At 43.5% G+C, this 15,263-nt stretch overlaps 5 non-coding genes and 10 pseudogenes across 5 annotated transcripts; all 15 read left to right on the top strand.

Moving 5' to 3' along the window:
• Nucleotides 1-2,487: 2,487 nt before the first annotated feature.
• LOC140019975 (5S ribosomal RNA) lies at nt 2,488-2,605 on the top strand (annotated as a pseudogene).
• Nucleotides 2,606-3,532: 927 nt separating this feature from the next.
• On the top strand, nt 3,533-3,651 carry LOC140017511 (5S ribosomal RNA). Its single transcript, XR_011823820.1, has one exon. It is a non-coding gene; the product is annotated as a 5S ribosomal RNA (ribosomal RNA).
• A 411-nt stretch (nt 3,652-4,062) lies between these two features.
• Nucleotides 4,063-4,180, top strand: LOC140019248 (5S ribosomal RNA; annotated as a pseudogene).
• A 927-nt stretch (nt 4,181-5,107) lies between these two features.
• Nucleotides 5,108-5,226, top strand: LOC140017510 (5S ribosomal RNA). The gene has a single exon (XR_011823819.1). It is a non-coding gene; the product is annotated as a 5S ribosomal RNA (ribosomal RNA).
• A 411-nt stretch (nt 5,227-5,637) lies between these two features.
• Nucleotides 5,638-5,755, top strand: LOC140019974 (5S ribosomal RNA; annotated as a pseudogene).
• Nucleotides 5,756-6,680: 925 nt separating this feature from the next.
• Nucleotides 6,681-6,798, top strand: LOC140019973 (5S ribosomal RNA; annotated as a pseudogene).
• A 927-nt stretch (nt 6,799-7,725) lies between these two features.
• LOC140019972 (5S ribosomal RNA) lies at nt 7,726-7,843 on the top strand (annotated as a pseudogene).
• A 927-nt stretch (nt 7,844-8,770) lies between these two features.
• Nucleotides 8,771-8,889, top strand: LOC140017509 (5S ribosomal RNA). The gene has a single exon (XR_011823818.1). It is a non-coding gene; the product is annotated as a 5S ribosomal RNA (ribosomal RNA).
• A 411-nt stretch (nt 8,890-9,300) lies between these two features.
• Nucleotides 9,301-9,418, top strand: LOC140019971 (5S ribosomal RNA; annotated as a pseudogene).
• Nucleotides 9,419-10,343: 925 nt separating this feature from the next.
• LOC140019970 (5S ribosomal RNA) lies at nt 10,344-10,461 on the top strand (annotated as a pseudogene).
• A 927-nt stretch (nt 10,462-11,388) lies between these two features.
• Nucleotides 11,389-11,507, top strand: LOC140017507 (5S ribosomal RNA). The gene has a single exon (XR_011823816.1). It is a non-coding gene; the product is annotated as a 5S ribosomal RNA (ribosomal RNA).
• Nucleotides 11,508-11,918: 411 nt separating this feature from the next.
• On the top strand, nt 11,919-12,036 carry LOC140019969 (5S ribosomal RNA; annotated as a pseudogene).
• A 927-nt stretch (nt 12,037-12,963) lies between these two features.
• LOC140017506 (5S ribosomal RNA) lies at nt 12,964-13,082 on the top strand. Its single transcript, XR_011823815.1, has one exon. It is a non-coding gene; the product is annotated as a 5S ribosomal RNA (ribosomal RNA).
• Nucleotides 13,083-13,493: 411 nt separating this feature from the next.
• Nucleotides 13,494-13,611, top strand: LOC140019968 (5S ribosomal RNA; annotated as a pseudogene).
• A 925-nt stretch (nt 13,612-14,536) lies between these two features.
• Nucleotides 14,537-14,654, top strand: LOC140019967 (5S ribosomal RNA; annotated as a pseudogene).
• The last annotated feature ends 609 nt before the right edge of the window (nt 14,655-15,263 follow it).

Genomic DNA, 15,263 nt, shown 5'->3' with positions numbered 1-15,263 from the left:
TTTGAGCAAAGTCCAATTTGGCCTCTAACCCTATGATCCAAAACCGGACAGAATTAGGGGTTTATGAACCCTAACTTTTCATTTTTCAATCCAAACCCAAAATTGATTGCAATTATCAACAATTCACACCTACTAGTGTCATTATAGGCCATTGCCAATCATCATAAACAACCACACCATCATAATCCAATTAAACCAGAAAAATCATCAATAAAATAAAAACTTCACCAAATCACTTCAAACCAAGATAAAAACCAGAAATTTCAGCACTTTAATCACTAATAAGCATAACTTAAGCTTCATTAGGTGTAGGAGGAAGTTTAGCATCACTTACCAAGTAAACAAGAGAGAGGAAGTTGTAGACCACCTTAACTCTCCAAGAAAACTTCACTAAAGCACTCACTAGCACCAAGTGGTAGGATTTTATGGAGTAGAATCTAATCTAGGCAATTGTTTTTGGAAGATTGAACCAAATGGAAGCTAAAATGGTGAAGTATTTCTTTCTTCTTTGCCCAAGGGAGAGCCGGCCACGGAGGAGAAAGAAAATGGAGAATTTTTGTGATTTTTGAAGATATTTAACAACTTGGTCAAAATGTCAAAAAGCATGAATAGTTGTCATAAGTCCTAGCCAATGTAGTGATGACACTTGTCACCTCTTAAATGCAATCTTATCTTTCTTTTCCTCCCACATCAATCCTTTCACACACTCCACTTATCTCTTAACGCCCGATAAATTTTACACAGTATCCGAAACTTAACCTTATTGGCCGAATTTTGCCGAACTTTTCACACTAGTGGGTCCCACGTCCGTTATTTATCCTTAATTTTTCAAAAACTCTCCAATATTAGAAAAATCATCTTAAAACTATAATTACTCATAAAATCCACCAAGAAAATATTTCTAAGCCAGAAAATGCAGAAAACATGCAATTAAGGGGAAATAAACCCTAGGAAAAATATTAGGGAAATACGGGTTCTCACACTCTCTCCCCCTTAAAAGAATTTCGTCCTCGAAATTCCTTATCATTGATTACTCCGGGATTAAATTGAGCACTATACTTAGCTAACAGATCGGTACCCCAAACCGGTGTGGGTTGCCTATTTCCACGCCCACGGCCCCGTCCACTCCGTGTACCTTCCATGAGTTTTACTTGGTCTAGGCAATAATACTAAACCAAAATAAGCACGATGCATGTGAGTAACACTCAAAACTTTTATGATAACACACATTTATACCTTCCAAACAAGATCAAACATATATATACAAGCCGGTCAAAATTAAGCCACACACATACATACAGCCAGTTAAGTCAAGTACAAACATAGACGATCCACCGAGGAATGGCCTTTCTAGTTCATCAAATCCTTTCTAACCTAGGCCCTCACATCTTTCGTATCCGGGCGCAAGAATCCCATCTAAGATAATTCACAACTCGAGCCGGCCGGTCCCAAGAGTAAACCATCTTTATTAAGGATTCCTACCCGACATACATACCTAGCTTCCTCGAGTCCCATGATAATGATTCGTACACTTATCACATTCCCAGTTCATAACTTATGCTCAAACGAGCACTTAGACATATTCATGAAATTAGGACCACAACACCACTTGGCCCAGTCTCACTCCGCGCAGAGACCACGCGAAGTGGGCTCTGATACCACTTGTAACAGCCCCACTTTCCCCTAAGGCGAACCAAAGGGGTTAGCGGACTGCCTGACCAGCTCTCGCCAGGACTACGGATCAGATTAGAGCTATCTGCTTCACTCCGGAACTTACAAACGCGCGTAAACAAGTCAAAATGGTAAAATAACCCAAAATAAAATAAAATGAAATCCGGAGTCGGCCATGAATAGTAACCGACCCGTCAGAACCCAATCGAAAGAGCACGCAAACATTCACATCTGAACTTTAGCGATTACAATCCAAAATGACATACAAAAGTTTTCAAAAGTTGAAACATATACACGGTTTGCCAAATCAAAAGAGAAAACGCCCCAAAAGTACACTTAGGGTTTTATTACATGAGCTATACAAAAGATATGTCCAACTAGCTCAAGTCGGCAACCGATTATCAAATCCAGTCCAAAAGTATTTAATTTTCCTGTAAGGAAAACAAAAGGAACAGAACGGGGTGAGCTTGCGCTCAATGAGGTACCAAACAGATAGCAATAAAATCATGGCATTTCACATTTAACAAATCAGATACACATGTCAGATGTAAAGCAAAGGAACTAATGATTCAAATCAGAAGGATACGGGTGGCTCTCAGGAGCCAAATTTCCAGCGCAGTACTTGATCCAAACCGGTTGACTCTCCGTCAACGTATATAGAACCAATGCGTCCGTAGACCCCTCTTTACTCCGAATCCCGTCCACCAAACACCCCTTTACCGGGCCCGCTCACCGTAACCGAACAGAAATGGTAATACTCGAAAACTGCTTCACAGGACGTGGCAGTTTAAAAGAATAAAGCGAAAGGAACATGGCGGGTGCGATCATACCAGCACTAATGCACCGGATCCCATCAGAACTTCGAAGTTAAGCGTGCTTGGGCGACAGTAGTACTAGGATGGGTGACCCTAGGCCGGTCAACGGGTCGGGTCTACACCCGGATCCGGATCGGATCCCTGAAATTTTTGCGGGTATGGGTAGGGATTTAATTCCGTTATCCGGATCCGGATCCGTTTTTTCAAACAAAAAAACGGGTCGGATACGGAATATAGTATTCCGACCCGTATTAGACCCGGATTCGGATATAAATGATTTAATAATTTATAAAAAATATATATTATCAATATAATTTGATTAGGATGATGTATTTGAGTAAAATCAATTTGATTTATTTTCTTATTTGGTTTTTTCTTTGCATTAGCTAGAAATTTGTTTACAAATATATCTTTTTCTCTTTTTTGTTAGAAATTATAAATTTCGGCAAATTTGTTCGGGTAGACCCGACCCGGATCCGAGACTCGCCGGGTCCGGATCCGGAACACCGAATAAAAGACCCGTCGGGTAAACGGGTCGGCTCCGGGTCCGGGTCCGGAATAATGAATTCCGGCCCGGACCCGGCCCGTTGACACCCCTAGGTGACCCCCTGGGAAATCCTCGTGTTGCACCCCTCCCTTTTTTGTTTCGAAATCCAAATTTTCCCTTCGTTCTTTATGCTGTAGTAATTTAGCTCCGTCGGAACGATTGCTTTATATTTTGCTTCTCATCGAAGCATGAAGGCGGATCTGAAGGCGCGAGACAAGTCAGGAACGGTACGGCTGGATCGAAGCCCGGATCGTCGGTCAAAGTTGTCGGCGCAAATGTATAAGCGCAAGCGTGAAGGATCAATTTCAGGATAATTGAGAGTTGCGCGACGAGGGAAAAAAAAATGGTGCAAATCAACAAGAAAAAAATGTAAAAGTAAATAAATAAAAGGATGAGGGGAAATTCTTGAATTGACGCTTAAAATGAATTCGGGTCCAGAAAAGCCACACTGCTTCACAGGACGGGGCAGTTTAAAAGAATAAAGCGAAAGGAACATGGCGGGTGCGATCATACCAGCACTAATGCACCGGATCCCATCAGAACTCCGAAGTTAAGCGTGCTTGGGCGAGAGTAGTACTAGGATGGGTGACCCCCTGGGAAGTCCTCGTGTTGCACCCCTCCCTTTTTTGTTTCGAAATCCAAATTTCCCCTTCGTTCTTTATGCTGTAGTAATTTAGCTCCGTCGGAACGATTGCTTGATATTTTGCTTCTCATCGAAGCATGAAGGCGGATCTGAAGGCGCGAGACAAGTCAGGAACGGTACGGCTGGATCGAAGCCCGGATCGTCGGTCAAAGTTGTCGGCGCAAATGTATAAGCGCAAGCGTGAAGGATCAATTTCAGGATAATTGAGAGTTGTGCGACGAGGGAAAAAAAAGGTGCAAAGCAACAAGAAAAAAATATAAAAGTAAATAAATAAAAGGATGAGAGGAAATTCATGAATTGACGCTTAGAATGAATTCGGGTCCAGAAAAGCCAAACTGCTTCACAGGACGTGGCAGTTTAAAAGAATAAAGCGAAAGGAACATGGCGGGTGCGATCATACCAGCACTAATGCACCGGATCCCATCAGAACTCCGAAGTTAAGCGTGCTTGGGCGACAGTAGTACTAGGATGGGTGACCCTAGGCCTGTCAACGGGTCGGGTCTAGACCCGGATCCGGATCGGATCGCTGAAATTTTTTCGGGTATGGGTAGGGATTTAATTCCGTTATCCGGATCCGGATCCGTTTTTTCAAACAAAAAAACGGGTCGGATACGGAATATAGTATTCCGACCCGTATTAGAACCGGATCCGGATATAAATGATTTAATAATTTATAAAAAATATATATTATCAATATAATTTGATTAGGATGATGTATTTGAGTAAAATCAATTTGATTTATTTTCTTATTTGGTTTTTTCTTTGCATTAGCTAGAAATTTGTTTACAAATATATCTTTTTCTCTTTTTTGTTAGAAATTATAAATTTCGGCAAATTTGTTCGGGTAGACCCGACCCGGATCCGAGACTCGCCGGGTCCGGATCCGGAACACCGAATAAAAGACCCGTCGGGTAAACGGGTCGGCTCCGGGTCCGGGTCCGGAATAATGAATTCCGGCCCGGACCCGGCCCGTTGACACCCCTAGGTGACCCCCTGGGAAATCCTCGTGTTGCACCCCTCCCTTTTTTGTTTCGAAATCCAAATTTTCCCTTCGTTCTTTATGCTGTAGTAATTTAGCTCCGTCGGAACGATTGCTTTATATTTTGCTTCTCATCGAAGCATGAAGGCGGATCTGAAGGCGCGAGACAAGTCAGGAACGGTACGGCTGGATCGAAGCCCGGTTCGTCGGTCAAAGTTGTCGGCGCAAATGTATAAGCGCAAGCGTGAAGGATCAATTTCAGGATAATTGAGAGTTGCGCGACGAGGGAAAAAAAAATGGTGCAAATCAACAAGAAAAAAATGTAAAAGTAAATAAATAAAAGGATGAGGGGAAATTCTTGAATTGACGCTTAAAATGAATTCGGGTCCAGAAAAGCCACACTGCTTCACAGGACGGGGCAGTTTAAAAGAATAAAGCGAAAGGAACATGGTGGGTGCGATCATACCAGCACTAATGCACCGGATCCCATCAGAACTCCGAAGTTAAGCGTGCTTGGGCGAGAGTAGTACTAGGATGGGTGACCCCCTGGGAAGTCCTCGTGTTGCACCCCTCCCTTTTTTGTTTCGAAATCCAAATTTCCCCTTCGTTCTTTATGCTGTAGTAATTTAGCTCCGTCGGAACGATTGCTTTATATTTTGCTTCTTATCGAAGCATGAAGGCGGATCTGAAGGCGCGAGACAAGTCAGGAACGGTACGGCTGGATCGAAGCCCGGATCGTCGGTCAAAGTTGTCGGCGCAAATGTATAAGCGCAAGCGTGAAGGATCAATTTCAGGATAATTGAGAGTTGTGCGACGAGGGAAAAAAAAGGTGCAAAGCAACAAGAAAAAAATATAAAAGTAAATAAATAAAAGGATGAGAGGAAATTCATGAATTGACGCTTAGAATGAATTCGGGTCCAGAAAAGCCAAACTGCTTCACAGGACGTGGCAGTTTAAAAGAATAAAGCGAAAGGAACATGGCGGGTGCGATCATACCAGCACTAATGCACCGGATCCCATCAGAACTTCGAAGTTAAGCGTGCTTGGGCGACAGTAGTACTAGGATGGGTGACCCTAGGCCGGTCAACGGGTCGGGTCTACACCCGGATCCGGATCGGATCCCTGAAATTTTTGCTGGTATGGGTAGGGATTTAATTCCGTTATCCGGATCCGGATCCGTTTTTTCAAACAAAAAAACGGGTCGGATACGGAATATAGTATTCCGACCCGTACTAGACCCGGATCCGGATATAAATGATTTAATAATTTATAAAAAATATATATTATCAATATAATTTGATTAGGATGATGTATTTGAGTAAAATCAATTTGATTTATTTTCTTATTTGGTTTTTTCTTTGCTTTAGCTAGAAATTAGTTTACAAATATATCTTTTTCTCTTTTTTGTTAGAAATTATAAATTTTGGCAAATTTGTTCGGGTAGACCCGACCCGGATCCGAGACTCGCCGGGTCCGGATCCGGAACACCGAATAAAAGACCCGTCGGGTAAACGGGTCGGATCCGGGTCCGGGTCCGGAATAAAGAATTCCGGCCCGGATCCGGCCCGTTGACACCCCTAGGTGACCCCCTGGGAAATCCTCGTGTTGCACCCCTCCCTTTTTTGTTTCGAAATCCAAATTTTCCCTTCGTTCTTTATGCTGTAGTAATTTAGCTCCGTCGGAACGATTGCTTTATATTTTGCTTCTCATCGAAGCATGAAGGCGGATCTGAAGGCGCGAGACAAGTCAGGAACGGTACGGCTGAATCGAAGCCCGGATCGTCGGTCAATGTTGTCGGCGCAAATGCATAAGCGCAAGCGTGAAGGATCAATTTCAGGATAATTGAGAGTTGTGCGACGAGGGAAAAAAAAGGTGCAAAGCAACAAGAAAAAAATATAAAAGTAAATAAATAAAAGGATGAGAGGAAATTCATGAATTGACGCTTAGAATGAATTCGGGTCCAGAAAAGCCAAACTGCTTCACAGGACGTGGCGGTTTAAAAGAATAAAGCGAAAGGAACATGGCGGGTGCGATCATACCAGCACTAATGCACCGGATCCCATCAGAACTTCGAAGTTAAGCGTGCTTGGGCGACAGTAGTACTAGGATGGGTGACCCTAGGCCGGTCAACGGGTCGGGTCTACACCCGGATCCGGATCGGATCCCTGAAATTTTTGCGGGTATGGGTAGGGATTTAATTCCGTTATCCGGATCCGGATCCGTTTTTTCAAACAAAAAAACGGGTCGGATACGGAATATAGTATTCCGACCCGTATTAGAACCGGATCCGGATATAAATGATTTAATAATTTATAAAAAATATATATTATCAATATAATTTGATTAGGATGATGTATTTGAGTAAAATCAATTTGATTTATTTTCTTATTTGGTTTTTTCTTTGCATTAGCTAGAAATTTGTTTACAAATATATCTTTTTCTCTTTTTTGTTAGAAATTATAAATTTCGGCAAATTTGTTCGGGTAGACCCGACCCGGATCCGAGACTCGCCGGGTCCGGATCCGGAACACCGAATAAAAGACCCGTCGGGTAAACGGGTCGGCTCCGGGTCCGGGTCCGGAATAATGAATTCCGGCCCGGACCCGGCCCGTTGACACCCCTAGGTGACCCCCTGGGAAATCCTCGTGTTGCACCCCTCCCTTTTTTGTTTCGAAATCCAAATTTTCCCTTCGTTCTTTATGCTGTAGTAATTTAGCTCCGTCGGAACGATTGCTTTATATTTTGCTTCTCATCGAAGCATGAAGGCGGATCTGAAGGCGCGAGACAAGTCAGGAACGGTACGGCTGGATCGAAGCCCGGTTCGTCGGTCAAAGTTGTCGGCGCAAATGTATAAGCGCAAGCGTGAAGGATCAATTTCAGGATAATTGAGAGTTGCGCGACGAGGGAAAAAAAAATGGTGCAAATCAACAAGAAAAAAATGTAAAAGTAAATAAATAAAAGGATGAGGGGAAATTCTTGAATTGACGCTTAAAATGAATTCGGGTCCAGAAAAGCCACACTGCTTCACAGGACGGGGCAGTTTAAAAGAATAAAGCGAAAGGAACATGGCGGGTGCGATCATACCAGCACTAATGCACCGGATCCCATCAGAACTTCGAAGTTAAGCGTGCTTGGGCGACAGTAGTACTAGGATGGGTGACCCTAGGCCGGTCAACGGGTCGGGTCTACACCCGGATCCGGATCGGATCCCTGAAATTTTTGCGGGTATGGGTAGGGATTTAATTCCGTTATCCGGATCCGGATCCGTTTTTTCAAACAAAAAAACGGGTCGGATACGGAATATAGTATTCCGACCCGTATTAGACCCGGATCCGGATATAAATGATTTAATAATTTATAAAAAATATATATTATCAATATAATTTGATTAGGATGATGTATTTGAGTAAAATCAATTTGATTTATTTTCTTATTTGGTTTTTTCTTTGCATTAGCTAGAAATTTGTTTACAAATATATCTTTTTCTCTTTTTTGTTAGAAATTATAAATTTCGGCAAATTTGTTCGGGTAGACCCGACCCGGATCCGAGACTCGCCGGGTCCGGATCCGGAACACCGAATAAAAGACCCGTCGGGTAAACGGGTCGGCTCCGGGTCCGGGTCCGGAATAATGAATTCCGGCCCGGACCCGGCCCGTTGACACCCCTAGGTGACCCCCTGGGAAATCCTCGTGTTGCACCCCTCCCTTTTTTGTTTCGAAATCCAAATTTTCCCTTCGTTCTTTATGCTGTAGTAATTTAGCTCCGTCGGAACGATTGCTTTATATTTTGCTTCTCATCGAAGCATGAAGGCGGATCTGAAGGCGCGAGACAAGTCAGGAACGGTACGGCTGGATCGAAGCCCGGTTCGTCGGTCAAAGTTGTCGGCGCAAATGTATAAGCGCAAGCGTGAAGGATCAATTTCAGGATAATTGAGAGTTGCGCGACGAGGGAAAAAAAAATGGTGCAAATCAACAAGAAAAAAATGTAAAAGTAAATAAATAAAAGGATGAGGGGAAATTCTTGAATTGACGCTTAAAATGAATTCGGGTCCAGAAAAGCCACACTGCTTCACAGGACGGGGCAGTTTAAAAGAATAAAGCGAAAGGAACATGGTGGGTGCGATCATACCAGCACTAATGCACCGGATCCCATCAGAACTCCGAAGTTAAGCGTGCTTGGGCGAGAGTAGTACTAGGATGGGTGACCCCCTGGGAAGTCCTCGTGTTGCACCCCTCCCTTTTTTGTTTCGAAATCCAAATTTCCCCTTCGTTCTTTATGCTGTAGTAATTTAGCTCCGTCGGAACGATTGCTTTATATTTTGCTTCTTATCGAAGCATGAAGGCGGATCTGAAGGCGCGAGACAAGTCAGGAACGGTACGGCTGGATCGAAGCCCGGATCGTCGGTCAAAGTTGTCGGCGCAAATGTATAAGCGCAAGCGTGAAGGATCAATTTCAGGATAATTGAGAGTTGTGCGACGAGGGAAAAAAAAGGTGCAAAGCAACAAGAAAAAAATATAAAAGTAAATAAATAAAAGGATGAGAGGAAATTCATGAATTGACGCTTAGAATGAATTCGGGTCCAGAAAAGCCAAACTGCTTCACAGGACGTGGCAGTTTAAAAGAATAAAGCGAAAGGAACATGGCGGGTGCGATCATACCAGCACTAATGCACCGGATCCCATCAGAACTTCGAAGTTAAGCGTGCTTGGGCGACAGTAGTACTAGGATGGGTGACCCTAGGCCGGTCAACGGGTCGGGTCTACACCCGGATCCGGATCGGATCCCTGAAATTTTTGCTGGTATGGGTAGGGATTTAATTCCGTTATCCGGATCCGGATCCGTTTTTTCAAACAAAAAAACGGGTCGGATACGGAATATAGTATTCCGACCCGTACTAGACCCGGATCCGGATATAAATGATTTAATAATTTATAAAAAATATATATTATCAATATAATTTGATTAGGATGATGTATTTGAGTAAAATCAATTTGATTTATTTTCTTATTTGGTTTTTTCTTTGCTTTAGCTAGAAATTAGTTTACAAATATATCTTTTTCTCTTTTTTGTTAGAAATTATAAATTTTGGCAAATTTGTTCGGGTAGACCCGACCCGGATCCGAGACTCGCCGGGTCCGGATCCGGAACACCGAATAAAAGACCCGTCGGGTAAACGGGTCGGATCCGGGTCCGGGTCCGGAATAAAGAATTCCGGCCCGGATCCGGCCCGTTGACACCCCTAGGTGACCCCCTGGGAAATCCTCGTGTTGCACCCCTCCCTTTTTTGTTTCGAAATCCAAATTTTCCCTTCGTTCTTTATGCTGTAGTAATTTAGCTCCGTCGGAACGATTGCTTTATATTTTGCTTCTCATCGAAGCATGAAGGCGGATCTGAAGGCGCGAGACAAGTCAGGAACGGTACGGCTGAATCGAAGCCCGGATCGTCGGTCAATGTTGTCGGCGCAAATGCATAAGCGCAAGCGTGAAGGATCAATTTCAGGATAATTGAGAGTTGTGCGACGAGGGAAAAAAAAGGTGCAAAGCAACAAGAAAAAAATATAAAAGTAAATAAATAAAAGGATGAGAGGAAATTCATGAATTGACGCTTAGAATGAATTCGGGTCCAGAAAAGCCAAACTGCTTCACAGGACGTGGCGGTTTAAAAGAATAAAGCGAAAGGAACATGGCGGGTGCGATCATACCAGCACTAATGCACCGGATCCCATCAGAACTTCGAAGTTAAGCGTGCTTGGGCGACAGTAGTACTAGGATGGGTGACCCTAGGCCGGTCAACGGGTCGGGTCTACACCCGGATCCGGATCGGATCCCTGAAATTTTTGCGGGTATGGGTAGGGATTTAATTCCGTTATCCGGATCCGGATCCGTTTTTTCAAACAAAAAAACGGGTCGGATACGGAATATAGTATTCCGACCCGTATTAGAACCGGATCCGGATATAAATGATTTAATAATTTATAAAAAATATATATTATCAATATAATTTGATTAGGATGATGTATTTGAGTAAAATCAATTTGATTTATTTTCTTATTTGGTTTTTTCTTTGCATTAGCTAGAAATTTGTTTACAAATATATCTTTTTCTCTTTTTTGTTAGAAATTATAAATTTCGGCAAATTTGTTCGGGTAGACCCGACCCGGATCCGAGACTCGCCGGGTCCGGATCCGGAACACCGAATAAAAGACCCGTCGGGTAAACGGGTCGGCTCCGGGTCCGGGTCCGGAATAATGAATTCCGGCCCGGACCCGGCCCGTTGACACCCCTAGGTGACCCCCTGGGAAATCCTCGTGTTGCACCCCTCCCTTTTTTGTTTCGAAATCCAAATTTTCCCTTCGTTCTTTATGCTGTAGTAATTTAGCTCCGTCGGAACGATTGCTTTATATTTTGCTTCTCATCGAAGCATGAAGGCGGATCTGAAGGCGCGAGACAAGTCAGGAACGGTACGGCTGGATCGAAGCCCGGTTCGTCGGTCAAAGTTGTCGGCGCAAATGTATAAGCGCAAGCGTGAAGGATCAATTTCAGGATAATTGAGAGTTGCGCGACGAGGGAAAAAAAAATGGTGCAAATCAACAAGAAAAAAATGTAAAAGTAAATAAATAAAAGGATGAGGGGAAATTCTTGAATTGACGCTTAAAATGAATTCGGGTCCAGAAAAGCCACACTGCTTCACAGGACGGGGCAGTTTAAAAGAATAAAGCGAAAGGAACATGGTGGGTGCGATCATACCAGCACTAATGCACCGGATCCCATCAGAACTCCGAAGTTAAGCGTGCTTGGGCGAGAGTAGTACTAGGATGGGTGACCCCCTGGGAAGTCCTCGTGTTGCACCCCTCCCTTTTTTGTTTCGAAATCCAAATTTCCCCTTCGTTCTTTATGCTGTAGTAATTTAGCTCCGTCGGAACGATTGCTTTATATTTTGCTTCTTATCGAAGCATGAAGGCGGATCTGAAGGCGCGAGACAAGTCAGGAACGGTACGGCTGGATCGAAGCCCGGATCGTCGGTCAAAGTTGTCGGCGCAAATGTATAAGCGCAAGCGTGAAGGATCAATTTCAGGATAATTGAGAGTTGTGCGACGAGGGAAAAAAAAGGTGCAAAGCAACAAGAAAAAAATATAAAAGTAAATAAATAAAAGGATGAGAGGAAATTCATGAATTGACGCTTAGAATGAATTCGGGTCCAGAAAAGCCAAACTGCTTCACAGGACGTGGCAGTTTAAAAGAATAAAGCGAAAGGAACATGGCGGGTGCGATCATACCAGCACTAATGCACCGGATCCCATCAGAACTTCGAAGTTAAGCGTGCTTGGGCGACAGTAGTACTAGGATGGGTGACCCTAGGCCGGTCAACGGGTCGGGTCTACACCCGGATCCGGATCGGATCCCTGAAATTTTTGCTGGTATGGGTAGGGATTTAATTCCGTTATCCGGATCCGGATCCGTTTTTTCAAACAAAAAAACGGGTCGGATACGGAATATAGTATTCCGACCCGTACTAGACCCGGATCCGGATATAAATGATTTAATAATTTATAAAAAATATATATTATCAATATAATTTGATTAGGATGATGTATTTGAGTAAAATCAATTTGATTTATTTTCTTATTTGGTTTTTTCTTTGCATTAGCTAGAAATTTGTTTACAAATATATCTTTTTCTCTTTTTTGTTAGAAATTATAAATTTCGGCAAATTTGTTCGGGTAGACCCGACCCGGATCCGAGACTCGCCGGGTCCGGATCCGGAACACCGAATAAAAGACCCGTCGGGTAAACGGGTCGGCTCCGGGTCCGGGTCCGGAATAATGAATTCCGGCCCGGACCCGGCCCGTTGACACCCCTAGGTGACCCCCTGGGAAATCCTCGTGTTGCACCCCTCCCTTTTTTGTTTCGAAATCCAAATTTTCCCTTCGTTCTTTATGCTGTAGTAATTTAGCTCCGTCGGAACGATTGCTTTATATTTTGCTTCTCATCGAAGCATGAAGGCGGATCTGAAGGCGCGAGACAAGTCAGGAACGGTACGGCTGGATCGAAGCCCGGTTCGTCGGTCAAAGTTGTCGGCGCAAATGTATAAGCGCAAGCGTGAAGGATCAATTTCAGGATAATTGAGAGTTGCGCGACGAGGGAAAAAAAAATGGTGCAAATCAACAAGAAAAAAATGTAAAAGTAAATAAATAAAAGGATGAGGGGAAATTCTTGAATTGACGCTTAAAATGAATTCGGGTCCAGAAAAGCCACACTGCTTCACAGGACGGGGCAGTTTAAAAGAATAAAGCGAAAGGAACATGGTGGGTGCGATCATACCAGCACTAATGCACCGGATCCCATCAGAACTCCGAAGTTAAGCGTGCTTGGGCGAGAGTAGTACTAGGATGGGTGACCCCCTGGGAAGTCCTCGTGTTGCACCCCTCCCTTTTTTGTTTCGAAATCCAAATTTCCCCTTCGTTCTTTATGCTGTAGTAATTTAGCTCCGTCGGAACGATTGCTTTATATTTTGCTTCTTATCGAAGCATGAAGGCGGATCTGAAGGCGCGAGACAAGTCAGGAACGGTACGGCTGGATCGAAGCCCGGATCGTCGGTCAAAGTTGTCGGCGCAAATGTATAAGCGCAAGCGTGAAGGATCAATTTCAGGATAATTGAGAGTTGTGCGACGAGGGAAAAAAAAGGTGCAAAGCAACAAGAAAAAAATATAAAAGTAAATAAATAAAAGGATGAGAGGAAATTCATGAATTGACGCTTAGAATGAATTCGGGTCCAGAAAAGCCAAACTGCTTCACAGGACGTGGCAGTTTAAAAGAATAAAGCGAAAGGAACATGGCGGGTGCGATCATACCAGCACTAATGCACCGGATCCCATCAGAACTTCGAAGTTAAGCGTGCTTGGGCGACAGTAGTACTAGGATGGGTGACCCTAGGCCGGTCAACGGGTCGGGTCTACACCCGGATCCGGATCGGATCCCTGAAATTTTTGCTGGTATGGGTAGGGATTTAATTCCGTTATCCGGATCCGGATCCGTTTTTTCAAACAAAAAAACGGGTCGGATACGGAATATAGTATTCCGACCCGTACTAGACCCGGATCCGGATATAAATGATTTAATAATTTATAAAAAATATATATTATCAATATAATTTGATTAGGATGATGTATTTGAGTAAAATCAATTTGATTTATTTTCTTATTTGGTTTTTTCTTTGCTTTAGCTAGAAATTAGTTTACAAATATATCTTTTTCTCTTTTTTGTTAGAAATTATAAATTTTGGCAAATTTGTTCGGGTAGACCCGACCCGGATCCGAGACTCGCCGGGTCCGGATCCGGAACACCGAATAAAAGACCCGTCGGGTAAACGGGTCGGATCCGGGTCCGGGTCCGGAATAAAGAATTCCGGCCCGGATCCGGCCCGTTGACACCCCTAGGTGACCCCCTGGGAAATCCTCGTGTTGCACCCCTCCCTTTTTTGTTTCGAAATCCAAATTTTCCCTTCGTTCTTTATGCTGTAGTAATTTAGCTCCGTCGGAACGATTGCTTTATATTTTGCTTCTCATCGAAGCATGAAGGCGGATCTGAAGGCGCGAGACAAGTCAGGAACGGTACGGCTGAATCGAAGCCCGGATCGTCGGTCAATGTTGTCGGCGCAAATGCATAAGCGCAAGCGTGAAGGATCAATTTCAGGATAATTGAGAGTTGTGCGACGAGGGAAAAAAAAGGTGCAAAGCAACAAGAAAAAAATATAAAAGTAAATAAATAAAAGGATGAGAGGAAATTCATGAATTGACGCTTAGAATGAATTCGGGTCCAGAAAAGCCAAACTGCTTCACAGGACGTGGCGGTTTAAAAGAATAAAGCGAAAGGAACATGGCGGGTGCGATCATACCAGCACTAATGCACCGGATCCCATCAGAACTTCGAAGTTAAGCGTGCTTGGGCGACAGTAGTACTAGGATGGGTGACCCTAGGCCGGTCAACGGGTCGGGTCTACACCCGGATCCGGATCGGATCCCTGAAATTTTTGCGGGTATGGGTAGGGATTTAATTCCGTTATCCGGATCCGGATCCGTTTTTTCAAACAAAAAAACGGGTCGGATACGGAATATAGTATTCCGACCCGTATTAGAACCGGATCCGGATATAAATGATTTAATAATTTATAAAAAATATATATTATCAATATAATTTGATTAGGATGATGTATTTGAGTAAAATCAATTTGATTTATTTTCTTATTTGGTTTTTTCTTTGCATTAGCTAGAAATTTGTTTACAAATATATCTTTTTCTCTTTTTTGTTAGAAATTATAAATTTCGGCAAATTTGTTCGGGTAGACCCGACCCGGATCCGAGACTCGCCGGGTCCGGATCCGGAACACCGAATAAAAGACCCGTCGGGTAAACGGGTCGGCTCCGGGTCCGGGTCCGGAATAATGAATTCCGGCCCGGACCCGGCCCGTTGACACCCCTAGGTGACCCCCTGGGAAATCCTCGTGTTGCACCCCTCCCTTTTTTGTTTCGAAATCCAAATTTTCCCTTCGTTCTTTATGCTGTAGTAATTTAGCTCCGTCGGAACGATTGCTTTATATTTTGCTTCTCA

This window comes from Coffea arabica, chromosome 11c (genome assembly GCF_036785885.1).
Source record: "Coffea arabica cultivar ET-39 chromosome 11c, Coffea Arabica ET-39 HiFi, whole genome shotgun sequence".
In the NCBI taxonomy this organism is placed as follows: Eukaryota; Viridiplantae; Streptophyta; class Magnoliopsida; order Gentianales; family Rubiaceae; genus Coffea; species Coffea arabica.
This window is presented reverse-complemented; position numbering and strand designations above follow the sequence as displayed.